The 11136-nt window shown below is 45.9% G+C and overlaps 1 non-coding gene across 1 annotated transcript; it reads left to right on the top strand.

The window, feature by feature from the left end:
* LOC115892991 lies at positions 1 to 108 on the top strand. The gene has a single exon (XR_004052956.1). It is a non-coding gene; the product is annotated as a U6 spliceosomal RNA (small nuclear RNA).
* Positions 109 to 11136: the final 11028 nt, after the last annotated feature.

The following is an 11136-nucleotide window of genomic DNA, read 5'->3' as shown; positions in this document are numbered from 1 at the left end:
ATACTCATGTTGGCAGCACTTACACTAAAATTGAAACAATGCAGAGAAGATTAGCATGGTCCCTGCACAAGAATGACACGCAAATTCTGTAAAGCATTCCAGTTTTGGGGTTTTGTTTGTTTGTTTGTTTTTTGAGACAGAGTTTCGCTCTTGTTGCCCAGGCTGGAGTGCAATGGCGCCATCTCCGCTCACTGCAACCTCTGCCTCCCAGGTTCAAGCCATTCTCCTGCCTCAGCCTCCCAAGTAGCTGGGATTACAGCCGCCCGCCACCATGCCCAGCTAATTTTTTGTATTTTTAATGGAGATGGGATTTCATCATGTTGGCCAGGCTGGTCTTGAAATCCTGACCTCAGGTTATCCACCTGCCTCAGCCTCCCAAAGTGCTGGGATTACAGGCGTGAGCCACCACGCCCGACCCCAGTTTTTTTGTTTTGTTTTTTTAAGTGTTAACAACAATGTAGAGAAATTGAACCATTTGTACACTGTTGGTGGACTGTAAAATGGTACGCCATTTTGGAAAATTATTGGGCAGTTATCCAAAGTGTTAAACAAACAATTGCCATATGACCCATCAATTATACCCCTAAGTATATACCCAAGAGAATTGAAAACATATGTCCATGCAAAATCCTGCACAGTAACATCCTTAACAGGTTTGCAATGTAATTGATTGATAATAGCCACAGGGTTTTCATTTTTATTTTTTTAAAGCTAGAATCTTAACTTACCTTATACATTCACCCCTGGCATAGATACTGTTTTCATGCTGCAACATGTCTACTCCTTCCATGTTCCTACTCTGTAAGTACTAAATCATTGGAAGAGGGTTTATCGTCTCAAATAAGCTTACTGTCATCACTTTAAAACACTATTTCTTTTTTTTTTTTTTTTTTTTTTTTTGACAGAGTTTCACTCTGGTCGCCCAGGCTGGAGTGCCATGGCGCAGTCTTGGCTCACTGCAACCTCCATCTCCCGGGTTCAAGCAATTCTCCTGCCTCAGCCTCCCAAGCAGCTGAAATTACAGGCACCCACCACCATGCCTGGCTAATTTTTGTATTTTTAGTAGAGATGGGGTTCCACCATGTTGGCCAGGCTGATCTTGAACTCCTGACCTCTGGTGATCCGCCCGCCTGGGCCTCCCAAAGTGCTGGGATTGCAGGCGTGAGCCACCGCACCTGGCCTCCAAATTCATGTTTTAAAAAAGGAAGTATTTTATTCCAGAGCTGGAATCAGCCAACCTCTATATGATGGGATACCATGAGTCAGCCAAACTCTATATGTTGGGATACCATGTAGCCGGTGAAACATTATGAAGCTGCTTAACACTCAGCAGTTAAAAAAGATCTCCCAAATACTTTACTTTTTTAAAAAGTTGTGGATACATTGTAGGTGTATATATCAGTGGAATACATAGGATGTTTTGTTACAGGCATGCAATGTGAAATAAGCACATCACAGAGAACGGGGTCCGGATACTTTAAGTTAAAAAAAAAAAAAAAGATAAAGCAGTGTGTAAAACGGGCCTTTCTTTGTGTTACTATATATATATATACACACACATATATATATATATACACATATATATATATACACACATATATATATATACACATATATATACACATATATATACACATATATATATACACATATATATATATACATATATATATATATGAGCCAGACACAGTGGCTCACACCTGTAATCACAGCACTTTGGGAGGCCGAGGCGGGCGGATCACCTGAGATCAGGAGTTCAAGATCAAAACTTAGCCGGCCATCTTAAAAAAAAAAAAAGGCCGGGCGCGGTGGGTCACGCCTGTAATCCCAGCACTTTGGGAGGCCAAAGTGGGCGGATCACGAGGTCAGGAGATCAAGACCATCCTGACTTACACGGTGAAACCCCATCTCTATTAAAAATACAAAAAAATTAGCAGGGCGTGGTGGCAGGCGCCTATAGTCACAGCTCTTCGGGAGGCTGAAGCAGGAGAATGGAGTGAACCCGGGAGGTGGAGCTTGCAGTGAGCTGAGATAGCGCCACTGCACTCCAGTCTGGGCAACTAGAGCAAAACTCCATCTCAAAAAAAAGACAGAAATACAAGTGTCAATACTGAATTGCAATGTGAAATATATTTGTTGCTGTCTGTGATTCAGTCAAAGGCTTGAAGACACTGAGCTAGGAGGGTGACTCTTTGGTCCCCACATTCTTTTTCATGACCTCAAACCTCGGGGCCAGGCTTGGTATATAGATCTGCGATCCCAATTCCTCTCAAGGGTAGTCAAGAGAGAAGTACTGCCAGTGGGAAGGCTATGGCTTCTGAGGTATCCTTTTTGAGGAACTGACTTAACCCTTGCCTTTTTCTAGAGACAGATAAATGTGAGGAGTTGCCATTCTTCAGCAAATATCTTCCCACCTTGGCTTAGGAGCTATTCTTACATTTTCTCTCTCTCTTTTTTTTTTTTTTTTTTTTTTTTGAGATGGAGTTTTGCTCTTGTTGTCCAGGAGGGAGTGCAATGACACGATCTCAGCTCACCGCAACCTCTGCCTCCCGGGTTCAAGCAATTCTCCTGCCTCAGCCTCCCGAGTAACTGGGATTACAGGCGTCCACCATCACGCCCGGCTAATTTTGTATTTTTAGTAGAGACAGGGTTTCTCCATGTTGGTCAGGCTAGGCTCAAACTCCTGACCTCAGGTGATCCACCCGCCTCGGCCTCCCAAAGTACTGGGATTACAGGAGTGAGCCACCACTCTCAGCCCATTTTCTTTTTTTTTGAGACAGAGTCTTACTCTGTCACCCAGACTGGAGTGCAGTGTTACGCGATCTCGGCTCACTGTAACCTCTGTCTCCCAGGTTCAAGTGATTCTCATGCCTCAGCCTCCCAAGTAGCTGGGATTAAAGGCATGTGCCAGTATACATGGTTAATTTTTGTTTCACCATGTTTGCCAGACTGGTAAGGAACTCCTGACCTCAGGTGATCTGCCTGCCTCAGCCTCCCAAAATGCTGGGATTACAGGCATAAGCCACCATGCCCAGCCTACATTTTCTTTCCTTTCCTCCTCTTTTCCTCTTTCCTTTCTTTTTTCCTCCTTCCTTTTATTTTATATTATTTATTAATTTTTTATTTTTATTTTTTTGAGACGGAATCTCGGTTTGTCACCCAGGCTGGAGTGCAATGGTGCAATCTTGACTCACTACAACCTCCACCTCCCGGGCTCAAGCGATTCTCCTGCCTCAGCCTCCCGAGTAACTGGGATTACAGGCACATGCCACCATACCCAGCTAATTTTTGTATTTTTAGTAGAGACAGGGTTTCACCATGTTGCCCAGGCTGGTCTTGAACTCCTGACCTCAGGTGATCCACCCACCTCAGCCTCCCAAAGGACTGGGATTATAGGTGTGAGCCACCATGCCTGGCCCTTTTTTTATTTTATTAGAGACAAGGTCTCACTCCATCACCCAGGCTGAAGTACAGTGGTACAATCACAGCTCACTGCAGCTCAAACTGTTCCACTGCTTCTCAGGCTCCTGAGTAGCTGAGACTACAATACCACCATGCGCAGCTAATTTTTTAAATTGTTTGTAGAGACAAGATCTCACTATGTTGCTCAGGCTGGTCTTGAACTCTTGGCCTGAAGTGATCCTTCCACCTTGGCCTCCCAAACTGCTGCTCACACTTTGATTACAGGCGTCAGCCACTGCACCCAGCCTCTTCATTTATTTATTTATTATTATTATTTTTTTTTTTTTTTTTTTTTTTTTTTTTTTTTTTGAGACGGAGTCTCGAGCTGTCGCCCGGGCTGGAGTGCAGTGGCCGGATCTCAGCTCACTGCAAGCTCCGCCTCCCGGGTTCACGCCATTCTCCTGCCTCAGCCTCCCAAGTAGCTGGGACTACAGGCGCCCACCACCACGCCCGGCTAGTTTTTTGTATTTTTTAGTAGAGACGGGGTTTCACTGTGTTAGCCAGGATGGTCTCGATCTCCTGACCTCGTGATCCGCCCGTCTCGGCCTCCCAAAGTGCTGGGATTACAGGCTTGAGCCACCGCGCCCGGCCTTCATTTATTTTTAACTTCTACAAAGGAAATGAGATAGAAGTCCCTCAGCCACCCAGCCACCCACTTCCTCTTCCAGAGGAGCCACCATTGCCAGTTTCTTAGGTATTATTTAAGAGATGCATTTACAAATAAACACACACACACACACACATATTTACATATATTCTTTTTTTTTTTTTTTTTTTCTGAGATGGAATCTCCCTCTGTCACCCAGGCTGGAGTACAGTGGTGTGATCTTGGCTCACTGTAATCTCTGCCTCCCGGGTTCAAGCAATTCTCCTGACTCAACCTCCCAAGTAGCTGGGATTACAGGCGTGCACCACCATGCCTGGCTAATTTTTTGTATTTTCAGTAGAGACGGGCTTTCACCATGTTGGCCAGGCTGGTCTTGAACTCCTGACCTCAAGTGATCCACCTGCCTCGGCCTCCCAAAGTGTCGGGATTACAGGCATGAGCCACTGCGTCTGGCCTATATATATACATTTTTGTAACACAAAAAAAGGCCTATTATACACACTGCTTTACCTCTTTTTTTTTTTTTTAACTTAAAGTATCCGGACCCCATTCTCCATGATGTGCTTATTTCACATTGCATGCCTGAAACAAGACATCCTATATACCCCATTGATATATACACCTACAATGTATCCACAACTTTTTTAAAAAGTAAAAGTATTGGCCGGGCGCGGTGGCTCAAGCCTGTAATCCCAGCACTTTGGGAGGCCGAGACGGGCGGATCACGAGGTCAGGAGTTCAAGACCATCCTGGCTAACACAGTGAAACCCTGTCTCTACTAAAAAATACAAAAAGCTAGCCGGGCGAGGTGGCTGGCGCCTGTAGTCCCAGCTACTCAGGAGGCTGAGGCAGGAGAATGGCGTGAACCCGGGAGGCGGAGCTTGCAGTGAGCTGAGATCCGGCCACTGCACTTCAGCCCGGGCGACAGCTCGAGACTCCGTCTCAAAAAAAAAAAAAAAAAAAAAAAAAGTAAAAGTATCTGGGAGATCTTTTTTAACTGCTGAGTGTTAAGCAGCTTCATAATGTTTCACTGGTTACATGGTATCCCATCATATAGAGTTTGGGGGGGCATTTAAAGGTTGGCTGACTCCATCCCTGAAATAAAACACTTCCTTTCTAAAAAAATGAATTTGGGGGCTAGGTGCGGTGGCTCACACCTGTAATCCCAGACTTAGGGAGGCCAAGGCAGGTGGATCACCTGAGGTCAAGAGTTTGAGACCAGCTTGACCAACATGGTGGAACCCCCGTCTCCACTAAAAATATAAAAATTAGCCAGGCGTGGTGGCAGGTGTCTGTAATTTCAGCTGCTTGGGAGGCTGAGGCAGGAGAATTGCTTGAACCCAGGAGGCAGAGGTTGCAGTGAGCCAAGACAATGCCATTGCACTCCAGCCTGGGCAACAAGAGCAAAACTCCGTCTCAAAAAAAAAAGAAAAGAAATAGTGTTTTAAAGTGATGACAGTAAGCTGATTTGAGAGGATAAACCCTCTTCCAATGATTTAATATTTACAGAGTAGGAACATGGAAGGAGTAGACATGTTGGGGCATGAAAACAGTATCTATGCCAGGGGTGAATGTATAAGGCAAGTTAAGATTCTAACTTTAAAAAAAAAAAAAATAGGCCAGGCGTGGTGGCTCACACCTGTAATCCCAGCACTTTGGGAGGCCAAGGCAGGTGGATCACCTGAGGTTGGGAGCTCAAGACCAGCCTGACCAACATGGAGAAACCCCGTCTCTACTAAAAATACAAAATTAGCCAGGGTGGTGGCGCATACCTGTAATCCCAGCTACTCGGGAGGCTGAGGCAGAATTTCTTGAACTCGGGAGGTAGAGGTTGTGGTGAGCCAAGATCACACCATTGCACGGCAGCCTAGACAAAAAGAGGGAAACTCCGTCTCAAAATATATATATATATATTAAAACCTTCTGGGTTTATCAATCAACTACATTGCAAACCTGTTAAGGATGTTGCTGTACACGTCAGTCATGATGTCTGCCCCACTTACCCACAGACCCTTCTAAAGACAGGGCAGAAGTCACCTTCTTTGGTACCATGTGACTGGCAACTTCTGCTCACACCACAGCTGATTGAGTCAGACATGGGCATCAGCCCCAGGGGCAGCCAATGCATGGGCAGGGCAAGTGATTTATGAGATGGCTGGACCCAGAATATCTGGCCCAACAGGAACCAGGTTGACCTGTGAGATTGCCATTCGGGATGAATTTAAATTAGAAACTCTAGAATAAATCAGCTAGTTAACAAAAGGATTTGAAGCTGAAGGGATAAAAGATATATAAGATAGGAGGGAGTAGGGTGGGAAATGAAAGAACAGAAACTGAATTTTCAGAGCTAGGAGGTAGAGAAAATATACTAAAAAAAGCTCAAAGGTGGTCAATTTCCAGCAATACAGCAGATTAGATAGCCTGAAACACTTAACCCCACCCACAAAAACATCTGGAAATTCTGAGTAAAAGATAACAAGTACTCTTTTACACGAATCACAGCGTTCACAGGAAAGTAAGGGAAATCCCCCATGTCAAAAAACAAGAATGGAACTGAAACCCAACCGACAGTGTGAACTGATACTATGCCAGGGGAGGAGGTGTCACGGGTCTCAGAAAGCAAAGACTTCCGAATGAAATGCAAATACAAGGGCAGGAAATCAGGCCTTCGGGCTCATATAATCCAAAATTACAGCACAGAAACCATCCTCCTGGAGCTAGGAGTCAACCCACCAAGCAAAAGTGTAGCTTCAGATAATAGCATGTTTGCACAAAAGCCATCGAAAGATGAGCTAATAATTATTAAAGGTACAAAAGAAGGTACCAAAATATGCAAACAGAATAATATTATAAAAAAAAAAAAAGAAGCAGGTTTGATAAAGAACCACGCAGAGGGCCAGGCGCGGTGGCTCACGCCTGTAATCCCAGCACTTTGGGAGGCTGAGGCGGGCAGATCACGTGGTCAGAAGATCAAGACCATCCTGGCTAACACGGTGAAACCCGCCCCCCCCCCCCACCCCCCGTCTCCACAAAAACTACAAAAAATTAGCTGGGCGTGGTAGCAGGTGCCTGTAGTTCCAGCTACTCGGGAGACTGAGGCAGGAGAATGGCCTGAACCCGGGAGGCAGAGCTTGCAGTGAGCCGAGATCGCTTCACTGCACTCCCCAGCCTGGGCGACAGAGCGAGACTCTGTCCACGCCGAACAGAGGCCGAAGGAAGCTGGGAAAGGGAGGAAAGGAAACAAGAAGACCCCTGGAGAAACAAAAATAGAGAAAGTAACTGAGTTCCATTAAGGGCGGAGCTTTAATTTTGCTGAAGGTATGGTGAAGTGCTGCAACCTTGCTATCAAGGCAACAGAGCTCCGGGAACCACCTTAGAGTCCCCAGCAAGCCTTTTTCTTTTTTTCTTTTTTTTTTTTTAACTGAGTCTCACTCTGTTGCCCAGGCTGGAGTGCAGTGGCGCGGTCTCGGCTCACTGCAACCACCGCCTCCTGAGTTCAATCGATCCTCCTGCCTCAGTCTCGGCCTCCCAAAGTGATGAGATTACAGGCGTGAGCCACCACACCTGGCCAAGCCTTCTTCATCACTTGTCTGTTTGACTAGTACTTACTGAGTGCTGTGTTTATTTCCAATTGCTGCTGTAACAAATCACCATAAATTTAGCAACTTAAAACAATGCAAATTTATAGTACTGAGTTGGGCAAAAGTCTGAACTGGTTCTTTTTTTTTTTTTTTTTTTTTTTTTTTTTTAATTGGAGACAGGGTTTTCCTCTGTTCCAGGTTAGAGTGCAGTGGTGCAATCATGGACCACTGCAGCCTTGAACTCCAAGCAGTCTTCTCACCTCAGCCTCCTGTGTAGTTAGGACTGCAGGCACATGTCACCAAACCTGGTTAATTTTTCTTCTTATTTTTTGTAGAGAGGAGGTCTCACCCAGGCTGGTCGCAAACTACTGAGCTCAAGCAATCCTCCTGCCTCAGACTCCCAAAGTGCTGGGATTATAGGCATAAGCCACTTAACTCTCCCAAAGTGCTGGGATTATAGGCTTGAGGTACTTTGGTAAATGCGATCGAAGAAATAAAACAGGGTGGTGTAAGAGAGACTAGGTGCTAGTGGGGCTACTGTAGCATATCAGGTTAGGCTGTTGACATTTGAGGTGACAAATTATGAGAAGATGGTAACCCTCCAAATGTCTGAAGAAGGCCGGGCAAGGTGGCTCACACCTGTAATCTCAGTACTTTGGGAGGCTGAGGTAGAAGGATCACCTGAGCCTAGGAGTTCCAGACCAGCCTGGGCAATATAGCAAGATCCCATCTAAAAATGACCTATAATGGCCAGGCGCAGTGGCTTGTGCCTGTAATCCCAGCTCTTTGGGAGGCCGAGGCAGGTGAATCACCTGAGGTCAGGAATTCGAGACCAGCCTGACCAACAAGGTGACCCCATCTCTACCAAAAATACAAAAAATTAGCCAGACACGGAGGCGTATGCCTGTAGTCTCAGCTACTTGGGAGGCTGAGGCAGGAGAATCACTTGAGCCCTGGAGGTGGAGGTTGCAGTGAGCCGAGATTGGGCCACTGCACTCCAGCCTGGGTGACAGAGCGAGACTCTGTCTCAAAAAATAATAATAATAAATATAAAATAAAATATAAAAATGACTTATGAGAACCAAAAAGGGTTGGATACAGTGGCTCATACCTGTAGTCCCAACATTTTGGGAGGCCAAGTCAGGTGGATCAGTTGAGCCCAGGAGTTGGAGACTAGCCTGGGCAACATGGCAAAACCCTGTCTCTACTAAAATACAAAAAATTAACCAGGTGTGTTGGTGCACACCTGTAGTCCCAGTTACTCAGGAGGCTGAGGAGGGAGGATCACTTGAGCCTGGGAAGCAGAGGTTGCAGTGAGCCGAGATCGTGCCACTGCACTCCAGCCTGGGCAACAGAGTGATGTACTGTCTGAAAAAAAAAAAAAAATCAAGAAGATCAAATGTCAATTGCCCCGTAGAGATAAATCACAAAGAATAGACAAATATGCCAGGCATGGTGGCTCACACCTGTAATCCCAGCACTTTGGGAGGCCAAGGCAGGCAGATCACAAGGTCAGGGGATCAAGACCATCTTAGTCAACAAGGTGAAACCCCGTCTCTACTAAAAATACAAAAAAAATTAGCTGGGCATGGTGGCACACGCCTGTAGTCCCAGCTAATCGGGAAGTTGAGGCAGGAGAATTGCTTGAACTCAGGAGGCAGAGGTTGCAGTGAGCCGAGATCACGGCACTGCACTCCAGCCAAGGGACAGAGCAAGACTCCATTTCAAAATAAATGAATAAATACATACATAAAATTAATTTCTTTTTCTTTTCTTTTTTTTTTTTTTTGAGACGGAGTCTTGCTCTGTTGCCCAGGCTGGAGTGCAGTGGCCGGATCTCAGCTCACTGCAAGCTCCGCCTCCCGGGTTCACGCCATTCTCCTGCCTCAGCCTCCCAAGTAGCTGGGACTACAGGCGCCCGCCACCTTGCCCGGCTAGTTTTTTTGTATTTTTTAGTAGAGACGGGGTTTCACCATGTTAGCCAGGATGGTCTCGATCTCCTGACCTCGTGATCCGCCCATCTCGGCCTCCCAAAGTGCTGGGATTACAGGCTTGAGCCACTGCGCCCGGCCTCTCTTTTTTTTTCTTAATTATTATTACTTTTTTTTCTAGAGACATGGTCTCACTCTGTAGCCTAGTCTGGAGTGCAGTGGTACAATCATAGCCCACTGTAACCTCAAATTCCTGGGTTCAAGGGACTCTCCAGCCTCAGCCTCTTGAGTAGCTAGGACTATAGGCATGTGTCACCATGCCTGACTCAGGACTCATTTATTGAATGACACTATGTATCAGACCTGTCCCAAGCACATGCCAATGCAGTTCCTATTATGAAAGCTTACAGTCCAGACTTGACAAATTCCCAAATCACTACCCCGGAAAATTTCAACTCCCATCCTGGGCCTCAGTTTCTACGTTTGTGAAATGAGCAATTTAAACTCAATATTTCCCTGAGTATAGGTAAGATTATTTTTGGTAAAATATTTGGGCGCCATTAAAAAGCACTGTGGAAAATAATCTCTTTTTCATTTTTTTTTAATAGAGATGGGGGGGTCTCACGATGTTGCCCAGGCTAGTCTCAAACTCCTGGCCTCAAGTGATCCTCCCATCCCAGCCTCCCAAAGTGCTGGGATTACAGCCGTGAGCCACCAGACCCAGCCAGTCACCTCCCTTTCTCTCTCTTTCTCTTTTTTTTTTTTTTTTTTTTTTTTTTTGATGGAGTTTGGCTCCCGTTGCCCAGGCTGGAGTGCAATGGTGCGATCTTGGCTCACTGCAACCTCTGCCTCCTGGGTTCAAGCAATTACCCTGCCTCAGCCTCCTGAGTAGCTGGGATTACAGGCACCACCACCACCGCTGGCTAATTTTTTGTATTTTTGATAGAGATGGGGTTTCACCATGTTGGCCAGGCTGGTCTTGAACTCCTGACCTCAGGTGATCCACCCATCTCAGCCTCCTAAAGTGCTGGGATTACAGGCTTGAGTCACCACGCCCAGCCTCAGTCACCCCTTTTTCAATCCTCTTCTAATTTTACCTCCAGTAGGAATCTCAATGTGGTGCAATCTCCTTTTTTGTTTTTGATTTTTTTTGAATCAGGGTCTCACTCTGTTGCCCAGGCTGGAGTGCAGTGGCACAATCATGGCTCACTGCAGCCTTGACCTCCTAGGTTCAAGTGATCTTCCCACTTCAGCCTCCTGAGGCAGGTGCCATTACACCCTGCTAATTTTTTTTTTTTTTCTTTTGGTAGAGACAAGGGCCTCCCTATGTTGCCCAGGCTTCTCTCAAACTCCGGCCCCAAAATATTCTCCTACCTCAGTCTCCCAAAGTGCTGGAATTACAGGCATGAGCCACCACCCCCAGCCCAATCTCCTTTTTGACAGAGGACAAGCAGATCTGGGCCCTAGAGCCTGTACAGGCAACAGTCTCTAGCCAGCATATAATCACATCGTGTTGTTTCACTGTCTTTATTTTTACTTCTAGCTCCCATTTATG

Source organism: Rhinopithecus roxellana, chromosome 13 (assembly GCF_007565055.1).
Source record: "Rhinopithecus roxellana isolate Shanxi Qingling chromosome 13, ASM756505v1, whole genome shotgun sequence".
In the NCBI taxonomy this organism is placed as follows: domain Eukaryota; kingdom Metazoa; phylum Chordata; class Mammalia; order Primates; family Cercopithecidae; genus Rhinopithecus; species Rhinopithecus roxellana.
This window is presented reverse-complemented; position numbering and strand designations above follow the sequence as displayed.